This window comes from Dendrobates tinctorius, unplaced genomic scaffold (genome assembly GCF_039654945.1).
Source record: "Dendrobates tinctorius isolate UK_male_01 unplaced genomic scaffold, ASM3965494v1 ptg000296l, whole genome shotgun sequence".
In the NCBI taxonomy this organism is placed as follows: domain Eukaryota; kingdom Metazoa; phylum Chordata; class Amphibia; order Anura; family Dendrobatidae; genus Dendrobates; species Dendrobates tinctorius.
Window position 1 is genome coordinate 5,115,129 of NW_027361963.1, and position 17,044 is coordinate 5,132,172.

At 50.8% G+C, this 17,044-nt stretch overlaps 1 protein-coding gene across 1 annotated transcript in view; it reads right to left on the reverse strand.

Annotated features, from left to right (window-relative positions):
• Window positions 1-7,865, reverse strand: part of LOC141073070 (uncharacterized) — a 76,788-nt gene extending 68,923 nt beyond the window's left edge. The window contains exon 1 of the mRNA XM_073560398.1: window positions 7,731-7,865. The gene's annotated coding sequence lies outside the window, so the exon portion shown is untranslated. The remainder of the gene's footprint in view (window positions 1-7,730) is intronic.
• Window positions 7,866-17,044: the final 9,179 nt, after the last annotated feature.

Consider the following 17,044-nt stretch of genomic DNA (forward strand, 5'->3'; position numbering starts at 1 on the left):
CCCACCTCAGTGTAGACATCCTCTATTTTCTCCGTCAGAGATGTCCTAGTGAGGGAGATAAACAGGCATCTGAACAGCTGATGCATGCTGTTTAAGGGTCATTTCCTCCTGTTCGACCTCCTCTCCACTCCCTGAGGGACGATTTTTACGCTGAGATTGTGGGGGGGCGTTTCGCAGAGTACGCGTACTCTCAGAAGGGTCAGGCCTGGCAAATTCCTTCAATTTTTCTGCTGCCATCGATCCCTTAGATCGGTTCATGATTAAGAGCCGTGAAATATCCCGGTATAGCTGAAGTTGTACAGTCTATAAATCTTCCTGTTGTAGTTATATATGCACAGTAGGGACCACACTCATTAATTGCAGCCTGGGAGGAGAGTCTATGTGAATGAAGGCAGAAAGTCACCAAGGTTCCTATGGCGGGGGGGGGGGGGGGGGGGGACATCCACCCTCAGAGATAGTAGCAATGGGAAGGGGAGCAGTGTAACGGTACTAGCAGGCCAGCAGTTCAGTTGGGAAAGAGGGAATCATGCAGGGCCCGTCCTTCAGGGCACTCACTGCACTCCTCTTGGATCCTGCAGGATGTGGATCACTGTTCCCGCAGCGCTGGACGCCGCGCTCCCTCTGATAAAGCGCGAGTCCAAGATGGCCGCCGCTCCCCACAGGCCTCGCTGTCCACCCCCGTCCTCCAAAGCTCCCGCTCACCGGAGCCGTCCCGCGCCTCTCCTCAGAGCTCCCGTGGGGTCCCGACACCAGCGGGCACCAAGCGCTGCCACGTCCTGTGCTCAATACAGGCAGTAAGTGCAGGATATACTGAGGATTAATGGGAGCTCCTGCAGCGTGCGTCCTCTCACCGCTGCATAGCCTCGCCCCCCTTGTACCCTTTCTTAATGTTATCCAGATGCTCTTTTATTCTGACGTGCAAGGGTCTCTTGGTTCTCCCTACCCAAATCTTTCCGCAGGGACATTTCAGAATATAAATGACGCCCGATGTATTGCAAGTGATGCTATCCCTGATGCTGAATACATTGTTATTAATTGGATCAGTAAAATCCTTATGTAATTGTCTGGGTGTTGCCGTCCTAGTGCAACATGAGCACCTTCCACAAGATAGAAAACCCAAAGAATTTGGGTGATAACGGTCTGACTGAGTAACCTGTTTAATGGAATTGCGCATTTCTGTAGTTGGCGCTAACAAACGGGGGAGATTTTGGGCCTTAGTATACACGAATCTTGGTCTTTTTGGAAGCAGATCACCTACACATTTGTCACCTTGTAGAAGTGGCCAATGTTTACATATAATTTTATTAAATGATTTGTACCCTGAATGAAACTGAGTTTTTATAGGGAACTGCTGAATTTGTTGCTGAATAGTAGGTGTGGTATTATCTGTAGGAACTTTATGGATTAAAGAGGATCTTGATATGGTTTGTACCTCTAGTTTAGTTTTGTTTAGTGACTCGGAATTATACCCTTTAGCTGCAAATTCTTCAGTGAAATATTGCGTTTCACATTGATAGTCATTGATATTGGAGCAGTTCCGTCGGATTCTCATGTCCTGGCTCTTTGGAATGTTCACTAGCCAAGCAGGTAGATGGCAGCTATTGATGTAACTGTTTGAGTCTACGTCTTTACGATAACTCTTGGTAATTATTTTCCCTTGTTCTACATCAATGGTTAGATCCAGAAAATTCACATTCGACCTGCTGACAGTAGGAGTGAACTCAAGACCAAAGGTATTGGTATTGAGACTAGAGATAAATGAATGCAAATCAGATAGTGGACCATCCCAGACGAACAAAACATCATCTATAAAACGGCACCATAGTTATAGATTTTTACGTAAGGTGCCGTAGATGTTTTCATGCTCCCACATACAGATTTGCGAAACTGGGCGTAAACCGTGTACCCATCGCGGTCCCGTGGGTTTGAATATAGAACTGTTTCTCATAAATGAAATAATTGTGTTTGATAATAAATTCAATACTGTCTATGATGAATTGGATCTGGGATGGTTTATATCTATTCAAGGCGTCAAGAAAGAATTTAGCTGCCTCTTGACCTTTAGAGGATCTGAAATCACCTAAATCTGACATCGGTACCATTCACCACTGCACCTGGACATACTCAAGTGAGTACCATCTGTCCAGGTAGCAGCTTGCTACCTTTTTCATTGGTCAGAACAATCCTAAAAATTCTTACTACTTTATCCAGCAGTGTTTCCTATATACGGAATTATTTCCCTCTACTCCTCTTTGGTCAGACCTCATCTGGAATATTGTGTCCAATTTTGGGCACCACATTTGAAAAAAGACATCAACAAACTGGAGCAAGTTCAGAAAAGAGCGACCAGAATGGTGACCGGTCTGCAAACCCTGTCTTATGAGGAAAGGTTGCAGGATTTGGGAATGTTTAGTTTGCAAAAGAGAAGACTGAGAGGAGACTTAATAGCTGTCTACAAATATCTAAAGGGCTGTCACATTGTAGAAGGATCAACTTTATTCTCATTTGCACAAGGAAAGACTAGAAGCAATGGGATGAAGCTGAATGGGAGGAGACACAGATTAGATATTAGAAAAAACTTTTTGACAGTTAGAGTGATCAATGAGTGGAACAGGCTGCCACGAGAAGTGGTGAGTTCTCCTTCAATGGAAGTCTTCAAACAGAGGCTGGACAGACATCTAACTGGGATGATTTAGCGAATCCTGCTTTGAGCAGGGGGTTGGACCAGATGGCCCAGGAGGTCCCTTCCAACTCTACGATTCTATGATTCTATCACCAAACAGAGTGAAGCATCCCTGACATCAAGAATCACCTCTGACCTTGGGTTCCTTCTCACACCATTAAGTATCCGTGTAATCGGATTTTTTATTTCTCAGCGCGGTGACTCCTTTCCATTTTCTGATTCAGCTCTTTTTAACAGGCACTGGCACCGAGCCTGTTTTTCATCAGCCGCTTCTGGGATCTTTTACACATTTTCAAGTGGATTAGCGCCAGTGTGTTTATTGTTACTTGTTTAAACTCTGTCTGATGCTCTGATCTTCTCTCATTGGTGCCACATGTCAGTGGCTCTGTTGGAGCTTCTGTATCAAGTCCTGAAAAAAGGTTTTCGGGCCGTTGCCTGTAATGAGGCGGACAGTCACTTTGTGCTCCGTCTGACCTCCCATTTGGCGGTACTGACATTTCTGAGGTGGGCGACACCGTACAGTCAGCCATGCTTCTGTGCATGCCCCAGAAAGGCGGACACCGGCAACAATGAGGTCAGAGCACAAAGTGGCTCCGTCTGCCTTAATAACCTTCACAGGGTGGGATAAAATCCTATTTTAGGGCTTCGGACAGAAGGGCCTGATGGAGCAACTGAGGTTTGCCGAAAACACGATGTGAATAGTCTGAGGGGAGGGTCACATTGCGCTGATACGGAAACATTGACGGTTCTCATTGTAACTAACAGCAAAAGTGGCCTTTATGAGCGCAAACATGTGTTACCTCAAAGACATAGAGATACATGGAGACAGACAAGATAATAAGAAAGATAGATGATAGATAGAACAGCTGCCTCGATCTTCCCAGTGTCCCCGCTCTCACTCTGCTGCTCCTGGTTGTTAGGTGAATATTCATGAGCTTAATGAGCGGCAGTGGAAGCAGGAGAGAGCGGGGACACTGGTAATGCCATTCTCGCTTCTAGCTTTCTGCCCTATCTTCTATCTTTCTATATATCTATAAACCCTGCAGTCAGCGTTGGCCTGTGCATTTCAGGCCTATTTTGGCATGCGTTTGGATGCGTTTGTTGAATACAAGCCTATGGAGGCGTTAACGTCTCCGGTACATTGCGTTTTTGCTGTCAGACGGATGCGTTAAACAGACAGCAGAAACGCAATGTGAAACTGCCCTTAAAGGGAACCTGTCAGCAGTTTTGGCCCTGTAAGATGCGGCCGCTGCTTTTCAGGGCTGTTATACATTCTATAATGCTGTATATCTGCCCCCGGTGCGACCTGAAAGACAAGAAAAATAAGGTTTATTATACTCACCTGGGGGCGGTCTGGTCCAATGGATGTTGCAGGTCCGATGCCTCCAATCTCCTTGCGAAGCCGCCCTCCTGTTGCTTCATCCCTCCCTGGCATCGCGCTCCTGCGCAGGCGTACTGATCTGTTGAGGGCAGAGCGAAGTCCTGCAGTGCGCAGGGAAAGGTCAGAGAGGCGCAGCGCCTGCGCACTGCAGGAATCTGCTCTGCGCTCAACACGACAGATCAGTACGCCTGCGCAGGAGCGCGATGCCAGGGAGGGATGAAGCAACAGGAGGGCGGCATCGCAAGAAGATGGGAGGCACCGGACCCGCAACACCCATCAGACTGGACCGTCCCTCTCCCGGGTGAGTATAATAATATAATATTATCTACAGCATTCTAGAATGTAAGATAAGCCCTGAAAGGTGGCGGCTGCATCTTATAGCGGCCAAACTGCTGACAGGTTCCCTTTAAAGTGACAGGTATTATCTCCTTTAAGGACAAAAACAGCACAAATAATCATGTGATCTTGGGTAATTGGGGTTATCCATCCAGGACCTTTGTATTTTTTTCTTAAGGGGCTAAGAATTCACAGAGAAGTAGTGAACTACCTGCCTGTTCTGCCCGGTGCCGATTTGTGGTCACAGACGCTCCTGCCGGTCATTCTGCTTCATAGAATCATAGAATCGTAGAGTTGGAAGGGACCTCCTGGGCCATCTGGTCCAACCCCCTGCTCAAAGCAGGATTCGCTAAATCATCCCAGTTAGATGTCTGTCCAGCCTCTGTTTGAAGACTTCCATGGAAGGAGAACTCACCACTTCTCGTGGCAGCCTGTTCCACTCATTGATCACTCTAACTGTCAAAAAGTTTTTTCTAATATCTAATCTGTGTCTCCTCCCATTCAGCTTCATCCCATTGCTTCTAGTCTTTCCTTGTGCAAATGAGAATAAAGTTGATCCTTCTACAATGTGACAGCCCTTTAGATATTTGTAGACAGCTATTAAGTCTCCTCTCAGTCTTCTCTTTTGCAAACTAAACATTCCCAAATCCTGCAACCTTTCCTCATAAGACAGGGTTTGCAGACCGGTCACCATTCTGGTCGCTCTTTTCTGAACTTGCTCCAGTTTGTTGATGTCTTTTTTAAAATGTGGTGCCCAAAATTGGACACAATATTCCTTCACCTGACCTCACTGCTGAGAGAGGGGAGGGTAAAGGCCCCGTCACACTAAGCGACTTACCAGCGATCCCGACACCGATTTCAAGGTGTCAGGATCGCTGGTAAGTCGCTATGTGATCGCTGGTGAGCTGTCACACAGACAGCTTCACCAGCGATCAGCACAGCGATGCCGAGCATGAGGCATCGCTGGCCATCGCTGTAAAAAAAATAAAAAATATAGTTATTCTCACCTTCCGATGTCCCGCGCAGTCTTCCGGCATCTCTCTCCACGCTCCGGTCCCAGAGATCTTTTGCAAGGAAGACTGCGCGGGACATCGGAAGGTGAGAATAACTATATTTTTTATTTTTTTTTTTTTTACACCTGATCGCTGGTCTCCCGCCTGTCACAAACAGCGATGCGTGCTGGCCAGCGGGAGACCAGCGACCAAAGAAATGTCCAGAGGTTTCTTCCAGCGATCAGCGATAACGGCAGGGGGGCCGCTCGCTGATCGCTGTCACACACAGCGATCTCGCTGGTGAGATCGCTTAGTGAGACGGGGCCTTAATGCTTCTCATGATCTCTGCAGATATGCAGGACAAGAAGTCAGCAACTCTCTAATTCCTCCCAGTAACCAAAAGCTCAATATTGCTACAGATCTTTTATCTAAGGCCGAGGTCACACGAGAGAAACTCGGACGAGTCTCACATCCTAATACCCGACACTGCCGCCGGCACTCAGGAGCGGAGCATGCGGCTGCACAGAAAGACACGGAGGCCGCGCACAGAAAGAGACGGAGGCCGCGCACAGAAAGAGACGGGGCGGCGTGCTTCGCTCCTGAGTGCCGGGTGTTAAGATGTGAGACTCGTCCGAGTTTCTCCCCTGTGTGACCCCGGCCTCATAGAGCGGAGCTGTGATGGATTGTGCGGCTTATTACCATGTTTGCATTAATACTTTATTTCATTACTTGTAAATAAGTTTATTTTTTTCTCTTTATAATTATTGTTTATGAAACAGTGATCAGCAGCGCTAAATGGGTGTGGTCAGGGTCGGACTGGCCCGTAGGGTAACAGGGGAATCCCCCGGTGGGCCCCGCTGCAGATCTGGTGTCCCATCCCCACTCTATGGACAGGACTTGGTAGAACGCCGCATCTCCTCATCATTCACCAAACTCTACAGCTCATTATTAAATGGAGACAGAGGGGAATTTGTGAGCGAGGGGAGTGTAACAGCTGTATGCAGGTGAAAAGTGAAAGCCCCCAAAGTCATCGCTACTGGTGGGCCCATGGCACCGAACTGCGACACTGGTCAGGGGCGTGGCCTAAAGTCTGCCGCTGCGCACCCCGCAACCCCTGTCCCTGTTTCCCTACTTGAAACGTTGGGAGGTATGCAAAATCCTACACCTCCAGCGGGGGGACGGTCACCGTGGTGACTACACCGCCAGCGGGGGGACGGTCACCGTGGTGACTACACCGCCAGCGGGGGGACGGTCACCGTGGTGACTACACCGCCAGCGGGGGGACGGTCACCGTGGTGACTACACCGCCAGCGGGGGGACGGTCACCGCGGTGACTACACCGCCAGCGGGGGGACGGTCACCGCGGTGACTACACCGCCAGCGGGGGGACGGTCACCGCGGTAACTACACCGCCAGCGGGGGGACGGTCACCGCGGTAACTACACCGCCAGCGGGGGGACGGTCACCGCGGTAACTACACCGCCAGCGGGGGGACGGTCACCGCGGTAACTACACCTCCAGCGGGGGACGGTCACCGCGGTAACTACACCTCCAGCGGGGGACGGTCACCGCGGTAACTACACCTCCAGCGGGGGACGGTCACCGCGGTAACTACACCTCCAGCGGGGGACGGTCACCGCGGTAACTACACCTCCAGCGGGGGACGGTCACCGCGGTAACTACACCTCCAGCGGGGGACGGTCACCGCGGTAACTACACCTCCAGCGGGGGACGGTCACCGCGGTAACTACACCTCCAGCGGGGGACGGTCACCGCGGTAACTACACCTCCAGCGGGGGACGGTCACCGCGGTAACTACACCTCCAGCGGGGGACGGTCACCGCGGTAACTACACCTCCAGCGGGGGACGGTCACCGCGGTAACTACACCTCCAGCGGGGGACGGTCACCGCGGTAACTACACCACCAGCAGGGGACGGTCACCGCGGTAACTACACCACCAGCGGGGGGACGGTCACCGTGGTAACTACATCGCCAGCGGAGGACGGTCACCGTGGTAACTACACCTCCAGCGGGGGACGGTCACCGTGGTAACTACACCACCAGCGGGGGACGGTCACCGTGGTAACTACATCGCCAGCGGAGGACGGTCACCGTGGTAACTACACCTCCGGCGGGGGACGGTCACCGTGGTAACTCCACCTCCAGCGGGGGCCGTGAGGTGAGGAGGAGACGCTGCACATCCCCCATACATTGCTGCCCGTCCCCAACACTGAGGAGCCGCAGTCACATGGAGCAGGAGCCTCCACAGGAACAGCTCTGATCTCCCCCCACACTCTCCTCTCACAGATTCACCACAAACCCTCCTGTCATCTCACCGGAATGGCGGGAACCGGAAATCTGCTGCTGGCTGACCCCAGAGAACACGAGCTGCGCACACCCGGGACGGAGCGGCTGCACTGAGGTAGATGCTAGACTGGATGGGCTCCTTGCAGGTGTGACGTCAGTTCCGGGGGCGTATCACACCGGGAGGGGGCGTGTTCTGACAGCAAAGACAGGAAGAGAAGACGCCATTACACGTCTCTCAGCTGTCTCTCTGGTGCCCCCTGTCTGTGAGCAGTGTGGAGTGAGGTCAGTGACAGGTTGGTGTCTTCTTAGATGTTTGGGTGATGGGGCTGATATTTGGGGCTGACTAGTGGGATTTGGGTGCTTAGCTGGGAGCTGTTGGGCTCCCGGAGGGAAGTGGGAATTAATGCACGCTGGTGGGGGGTAATGCATGCTTACGGGGTCTTTTTAGGGTCCAGAGGGGTTAATGCTTGCTTGTGGGGTCTGTTTGGGTAGGGGTTAATGCATGCTTACAGGTGGTCTCTTTGGGGTCCGGGGGGTTAATGCTTGCTTGTGGGGTCTGTTTGGGTAGGGGGTAGGGGTTAATGCATGCTTACAGGTCTGTTTGGGGTCCGGGGGGTTAATGCATGCTTACAGGTGGTCTCTTTGGGGTCCGGGGGGTTAATGCTTGCTTGTGGGGTCTGTTTGGGTAGGGGGTAGGGGTTAATGCATGCTTACAGGTCTGTTTGGGGTCCGGGGGGTTAATGCATGCTTGCAGGGTCTATTTGGGGTCTGGGGGGGTTAGTGCACGCTTATGGGGTCTTTTTAGGGTCCGGAGGGGTTAATGCTTGCTTGTGGGGTCTGTTTGGGTAGGGGTTAATGCATGCTTACAGGTTTGTTTGGGGTCTGGGGGGGTTAATGCATGCTTGTGGGGTCTGTTTGGGTAGGGGGTAGGGGTTAATGCATGCTTACAGGTCTGTTTGGGGTCCGGGGGGTTAATGCATGCTTGCAGGGTCTATTTGGGGTCTGGGGGGGTTAGTGCACGCTTATGGGGTCTTTTTAGGGTCCGGAGGGGTTAATGCTTGCTTGTGGGGTCTGTTTGGGTAGGGGTTAATGCATGCTTACAGGTTTGTTTGGGGTCTGGGGGGGTTAATGCATGCTTGTGGGGTCTGGGTAGGGGGTAGGGGTTAATGCATGCTTACAGGTCTGTTTGGGGTCCGGGGGGTTAATGCATGCTTGCAGGGTCTATTTGGGGTCTGGGGGGGTTAGTGCACGCTTATGGGGTCTTTTTAGGGTCCGGAGGGGTTAATGCTTGCTTGTGGGGTCTGTTTGGGTAGGGGTTAATGCATGCTTTCAGGTTTGTTTGGGGTCTGGGGGGGTTAATGCATGCTTGTGGGGTCTGTTTGGGTAGGGGGTAGGGGTTAATGCATGCTTACAGGTCTATTTGGGGTCCGGGGGGTTAATGCATGCTTGCAGGGTCTATTTGGGGTCTGGGGGGGTTAATGCATGCTTGCAGGGTCTATTTGGGGTCTGGGGGGGGTTAATGCTTGCTTGTGGGGTCTGCTTGGGTAGGGGGCAGGGGTTAATGCATGCTTACAGGTCTGTTTGGGGTCCGGGGGGTTAATGCATACTTGTGGGGTCTGTTTGGGGCAGAGGGGTGGGGGGTTAATGCACGCTTGTGGGGTCTGGTAGTACTTCGGAGGGTACTAATGCATGCTTGTGGGGTCTGGGTGGGCTCCTTACTGTGGTGGGGATTAGTGCACGTTTTTGTGGTTTGGTGAGCTCCAGGGGGGGTTAATGCATGCTTTTGGGGTCTAGTTGGGCCCCGGGGGGGTTAATGCAAGTTTGCGGGGTCTGGGTGGACCCTGCATTATCCCACCCCAGAAGCCCACCAGATCCCACAAGCGCGGAGGGCTTAATGCACACTTGTGTGTCTGGTTGGGCTCACGGGGAGGGGGTTAATGCATGCTTTTGTGGTCTGGTGGGCTCCTTAGGGGTCTAATGCAGGGCCCAACCAGACCTCTCAAGCGTGCATTAATCCTCCCTCGGGGCCCTACGAGACCCCACAAGCATGCGTTAATCGACCCCCAGAAGCCTAACCAGACCCCACGAGCGGGCACTATCCCCAGTAGGGACCCCCCGGGGACAAACAGACCCCACAAGCGTGCATTAACTCCTGGTCTGGTTGGGATCTTGGGACCGGGGGGGATTTAATGCACAATTGTGGTGTTTGAGTGTCTTGGGGACTTGATGCTTGTGCTTGGGCAATGGGGCCTGTCTGCATCTGTTGTGACTTGAAGGGGGGATTAATTTTGAGGTAGGCATTCGACTGGTAGGGCTTTTTGTTTGAGGAAGAGGTGCCATCTGGTGGGGGTTAATACTTGGGGGGTCCGGCGGGGGGGGGTGGACATCCAACGGGGGTTTATGATGGTGGAAGCTGGACATCCGATGGGACTTATGCTGGGAGGGGGTGGACGTCTGATGGGGGTTTGTGCTTAAGGGGGGGGGACGTCCGATGAGGTTATGCTGGGGAGGGGTCAGGGGTGGACGTCCGATGAGGTTTTATGCGGGGGGGTGGATGTCCAATGACGGTTTTATGCTGGGAATGGCATCCAATAGGGGCTTATGCTTAAGGGGGTGGACGTCCGATGGGGGCTTGTGCTTGGGGGCGTGTGGACGTCCGATGGGGCTTATGCTTGGGGGCGTGTGGACGTCCGATGGGGGCTTATGCTTGGGGGTGGAGGGTGCATGATGGGGATTTATGCTTGGGGGGGGGAAAGGGGAATTTGGGCTTTGATGGGTTTATCCTGTGGGGTCCACTGATTAGTGTGAGGTGGAGGTTTATGATTGGACGGGGGGGTTACCCTGTGTGTCCCTCTGGTTGGTGTGCGGGGTGGTTAATGCTTCATTGGGGCACACAAAAAACTATGGTAGTATGCTGCTTATGCTAGGAGGATACACCAACTGTCGTGAAGCTAATCCGTTTTAGCTTAGTGTCAGTAGGAGGCAGACATGGGTCCGGACCACCCAGGCTGGTTTCTGCCTTAGGTCTTGATTTTTTTTTATTAATTTCCCTTTTTCTTTCAGATATGGCTTTTAAGGGAGACAGAGTGGAGTTATCACTCTGATCTCCCACCTAGAATTGTCACTACCATATCATCTGTGGTCTACGAGGTAGGGCCCTAACACATCAAGAGTGTTTGCGGTTTTCTGGCGGACAGTCCTTGCCACTAATCCCCTACCCTCCCCTACCCACGCAGGCATTCCATAAGCAAAGCATCATAGAAGCTAAGCATCCAGCAAAACGGCAGTTATACATGGCAGTTAGTCAGGGCAGGCGTCAGGTAACCCACACTTTGCTCTCCCCTTTAACCATGTGCTTTATTTTTATCCTCCTGTGTTCCCTTGCCATCCACATTCACTACCCTATCCCCCCTCCATCACGACTCATACACTTCAGCCCCTCTATACTTCCCTTTCCCATACAGCTCCCACGCACTCCTCACCTTCCTGAGAAACCTCAGCCCATCTTGCCCAAACACATCACAGAAAAAAACTACTTACAATTCCAACAACTATTTGCGCTCTATCTTCCTACTCCTACTGATTTCAGGGGACATCTCCCTCAACCCCTACCCTACCTCCTATCGAAACCATAATAATCCTATTAACACTTGCACTCCCTCATCTCCATCTTTTAATTGTGCCCTCTGCTTGTAACAAGCTTCCTTTCCTACACAACTACTTTCTGAACAACTCTATTAATCTGTTGGCCCTCACTGAAACCTGGATTCAGGATTCTGACACTGTCTCTCCTGCTGCCATTTCCTACGGTGCCTTACAATTCTCTCACTCCCCGAGAACCACAAACAGACCTGGTGGTGGAGTCGGCATACTCCTGTCCCAACAATGCACTTTCCAGGTCATCCCCCCCAGTTCCATCACTCTTATTCCCTTCTTTTGAGGTTCACACCAACAGGCTCTTCCGTCCCCTCTCCCTCAGGGTAGCGGTCATATACCGGCCCCCAGGCTCACCCACCCACTTCCTTGACCACTTTTCAGCCTGGCTGCCGCACTTCATGTCCTCAGAACTACCAACCCTCATCCTGGGAGACTTCAACATCCCCATTAACAGCCCTACTTCCACATCTGCATCCTAGCTTCTATCACTAACCACCTCTCTAGGCCTCTCACAGCTTTCAATCTCTGAGACACATAAGGATGTTAACTCCCTTGATCTGGTCTTCTGCCGGCTCTGTTCAATCTCCCACCTAAATAACTCACCGCTTCCACTGTCTGACCACAACATTCTCTCCTTCACGCTCACAAATCCTTGCCCACCCCAGCTCACTCCTACCTACCACACAGTCAGAAATCTACAAGCTATTAAACCTCAGACACTTTCAGATTCCCTACACTCATCACTGTCCCCAATCTCCTCTCTTTCCTGTCCTAATCTGGCTGTTCATCACTACAATGACACTCTTAGAAGCACCCTTGACCAAGTAGCTCCCCTCACCCTCAGATTCTCCAAACACAGAGTAAAACAGCCCTGGCTTACATCGCAAACTCAACTTCTCCAGCGATGCTCCAGGAGTGCTGAATGCCTATGGAGAAAAACCCGCACACCAGAAGACTTCATCCACTTCAAATTTATGTTAAGAACCTATAACGCTGCCCTTCACCTCGCCAAACAGACCTACTTCTCCACCCTGATCTCACTATCCAACAACCCCAAGAAACTTTTTGACACTTTTCACTCCCTCCTCAGGCCAAAAGCACAAGCCCCTATCACAGACATTTGTGCTGATGACCTGGCCTCCCACTTTACAGAAAAAATAGATAATATCCGTTAAGAAATCTGCTCCCAACCACCAAGTGCTGTGACTCCCATCCCTTCCTGCATCTCCCCTGGCTCACTTTCCACATTTGATCCCATCACAGAAGAAGTCGTCTCCAGACTCCTCTCTTCTTCTCGTCCGACTACATGCACTACCGACCCCATGCCCTCACATCTCCTCCAGTCTCTCTCCAGTCATCACAACCCACCTAACTACAATCTTTAATCTCTCCCTCTCCTCGGACATTTTCCCATCCTCCTTCAAACACGCCATTGTTACTCCATTACTAAAGAAACCTGCTCTCGACCCATCCTGCACAAACAACTACAGACCAGTCTCCAATCTCCCCTTCATCTCTAAACTTTTGGAACGCGTAGTTTACTCCCGCCTTACCCGTTACCTCTTCACTCACTCCCTTCTAGACCCTTCACAGTCCGGCTTCCGCCCCCTACATTCGACTGAAACTGCACTCATCAAAGTGACCAATGACCTTCTGACAGCAAAATGTAACGGTGACCACTCTCTGCTCATTCTTCTTGACCTATCTGCAGCTTTTGATACTGTTGACCACCATCTCCTACTCTCTAGGCTCCAGTCACTAGGCATTAAGGACACTGCACTCTCCTGGTTCTCTTCCTATGTTTCTGACCGCTCCTTCAGTGTTTTGTTCTCTGGCTCCACGTCATCTCCTCTTCCTCTTGCTGTCGGGGTACCTCAGGGCTCAGTCCTTGGCCCCCTTCTCTTCTCTCTCTACACGGCCCCAATTGGACAGACCATCAGCAGATTTGGCTTTCAGTACCATCTTTATGCTGATGACACACAACTATACACATCTTCCCCCGACCTTACCCCCGCAGTACTACAGAACGCCAGTGACTGTCTGTCCGCAGTCTCCAATATCATGTCTGCTCTCTATCTGAAACTCAACCTCTCTAAAACTGAACTTCTTCTGCTCCCGCCGTCTACTAACCTCCCTAAATCTGACATTTCCCTCTCCGTGGGTGGTACCACAATAACACCCCGGCAGCAGGCGCGCTGTCTGGGTGTTATGTTTGACACCAATCTCTCCTTCACCTCCCATATACAATCTCTTGCCCGCTCTTGCCCCGCTTACACCTAAAGAACATCTCTAGAATCCGCCCTTTTCTCACTATGGAAAGAGCAAAAACCCTCACTGTTGCATTGATCCACTCCCGCCTGGATTACTGCAACACTCTATTAATTGGCCACCCCGTCACTCGACTATCCCCTCTCCAGTCCATACTTAATGCAGCGGCCAGGATCGTCCATCTGGCTAATCGGTACTGGGACGCGTCCGCTCTTCGCCAGTCCTTACATTGGCTCCCCATTCATTATAGGATCCAATTCAAAGTACTTGTTCTCACCCACAAAGCTCTCCACAGTGCGGCACCCCCCTACATCTCCTCCCTCATTTCTGTCTCAGCCTCGCCGATCGCTGCGCTCTGCAAACGACTTTCGACTAACCTCTGCACTAATCCGTACCTCCCACTCCCGACTCCAAGACTTCTCCCGTGCTGCTCCTATCCTCTGGAATGCTCTACCCCAAGAAATCAGGACTATCCACAATTTGCATAGTTTTAGGTGCTCCCTCAAAACACATTTGTTCAGAGCGGCCTATCACGTTCACTAATAAAAGTCATTTTCTGTGTAAGTGTGCCTGTGTAGCCTATTCACTATCTCCATCCATCCTTCACTCCCTCAAGATGGCTGGACCTTCATTGTAAATACACAATTGTAAATACACACCTGTCCTCTGTATCTCCCTCACCTCATTGTAGATTGTAAGCTCTCACTAGCAGGGGCGGCTGATTTCGTTTTAATTATTGTATTGTTGTTACTTATGACTTGTGTTTTGAAACTGTTAAACTGTAAAGCGCTGCGGAATGTTAGCGCTATATAAAGAAAGATTATTATTATTATTATTACCCTCTCGCCCCCCCCCCCCCCCCCCCCCGAGCCAGATAGAGTAGGGAGGGAAGACAAATCCGTTACCTGCCAGCCGCCAGAAAGTCTGAGTAAAGGTTAGGATTTGAAATCTTCAGGACAGGTATATCCTACCAGGCAGTGAGGGGGCTCCATTAAAAAAATGAAGTGACAAGACAAATATGTCCTAGTTTTCCCCTGAGCAATATGGACATCTCCTGGGGAAACCTTCCTATTCATGTGGCCTCCACGTTTTACAGAGGCTCCTGCGACCCTACTCTTAAAAAAAAATCCAGCTCTCATCTAGCCTCTGGTGGCCGGGCCACACCGCCAGCGCCCTGAACAATCATGCACGCCAACTTTCTAGTGATTCCTGCCCTCTGCCTATCGGGGTCTGAGTACTTTTCTTCTGCAACAGAGGGCTAAACTCCTGCTTCCCAAGAGGTGCACAGTCCAATTGTGGTTTCGGAAATGTTCAGTCCAAAAAAGCAACCAACAGGACAACTCTCCTACCCGCCAGGAAAAGAGACCTTCCTTCAGGCTCAACCCCCTCCTGGCATCCACAAACCCATCAGCGCTGGTCTACTACGCCTAGATCTAGCAGACTCCCTTTGGCATGATGGGGCGTTCCCACCTTGGATGTCTCTCAGGGTTGGCTGCCGTCTTCACTATTCAAGGCTGGTATTATGATATCTGGTCCTAGACACCGGAAGCAGGCCCCGGGGGGCCGAGCCACAGACCCTCCCATCAGTCCTGCCCGCATGCACCAACAGCATATTACAGTTGTACAATACATAAATGCATTACATGAAACAAGCAAAAGTTTTCAATGCAAAAAATGCACTTTTATAAAAATTAGAAAGGTTTCTCTGTAAGAATGTTATTTAGCCAATATTTCTGTAAGTAAAAGTCTGAGATTTCTGTGGGAAATCTTAATATGTTCCTCTTAAACTGGTTCTGAATGTAAATAAAACATTGCTCTGATTTAAGTCTCCATGTTGTAATTTAGTCTTTTATTTCATGCATGGACAAGCCCATGATGCATCTGTGTAACACATGGAAGGTGCTGTAATAACTGGGTTAGGCTTGTTTCACACTAGCGTATCTACACGCAGCGCATGGCGCCCCCTCCGGTCATCTACTATCGCACATCGCTGCATGCGATCTGCGCACCCTATGCTAAAGATATACCCACTGTACTGCCAAATTTTGTGGCTGTAGCTGCGACGGTGCGGATGCCAATCCCGGACACACACACACACACACACACACACGCGCGCACACACATACATACACACAGACATACACACTTTGACCTTTATATATTAGACGATACATGCCTGATGTCTGGTGCATACTAATTTCATGTACTTATGCTTTCGGTATATAATATACTAGAAATGTGGGGAGAACTGGGGCCATCATACTATATATATGGGCAACTGGGCCCATCGCACTATATTTATGGTGGGAGCTGGGGCCATCGCACTATATATCTAATATATAAAGCTCAAAGTGTGTATGTATGTGTGTGTGTTTGTATGTCCGGGATAGGCATCCGCACCGTCGCAGCTACAGCCACAAAATTTGGCACAGTCACACGTCTGGACCCCGAGAGCGTCCTAAGCTATGTTGTGAGGCGAAAATTTTAACCCCGCGCGTTCCAATTCACCAAACAATTTTGCCCCTATCTACATACTGGGGGAAAAAGTGTGTGTGCGTCAAGCCACGCCCCACATTGTGATGTCACAATGCCCCTATTTGCATACTGGGGAAGCAGTGTGTGCTTATCAAGCCCCGCCCCTCATTATGTCGTCACAATGGTTGCCATGAAGACGCTGATGTCATCAAAGGTCGCCGACTCACCTCAGCAGCACTGAGTGAGGAGGATTCAGGACAGTCACAAGGGACAGGAACCCTCCAGGGAGAAGCGGCAGTTCTTGCTGAGGGTAAGCAATATAATAAAGTGATTTCAGGCAGGACTGTGCAGAGATCTAGGTGCAGCCCCAATCATTAGGCCATGTGCACATGATTTTTGGTGCTGCGGATTTGGAAAAATCTGCAGGTAAAAAAGACCCGCGGATCAGCCTGCGGATTAGCACCTGTACAATGGAGGTTTGAAACCGCAGCGGATTCCGCACAAAGAATTGACATGCTGTGGATTTGAACCTGCAGCAAATCCGCGTGGAAAAATCTGCAGCGTGTGCACAGCGTTATTCAGCTTACCATTGAAAACAATGATACTGTACAACGCACCTAAATATGCTGCGGACCCGCAGGGCCAGAAACGCTGCAGATCCGTAGCAGAATCCGCACCGTGTGCACATGGCCTTATGGGGTTAAGCTGGTGTCACACTTGCATATTTTGGCTGCACACGGATCCGTTTTCGTCTCCATTGCCTTTCAGTGGTGACGGATGGGACTGTGCCTCCAGTTGTCACCGTTTTCCCACGGATCGCTGTGTCTACATATTCTATCAGATGCACAAAACGCAGCTTGTTGCAGTTTTGTGTCATCTGAAAAACACGAGGCGCAGGGAGACGCACGGATCCGCGGCTACACGTCTGGAATTAACATGGAGC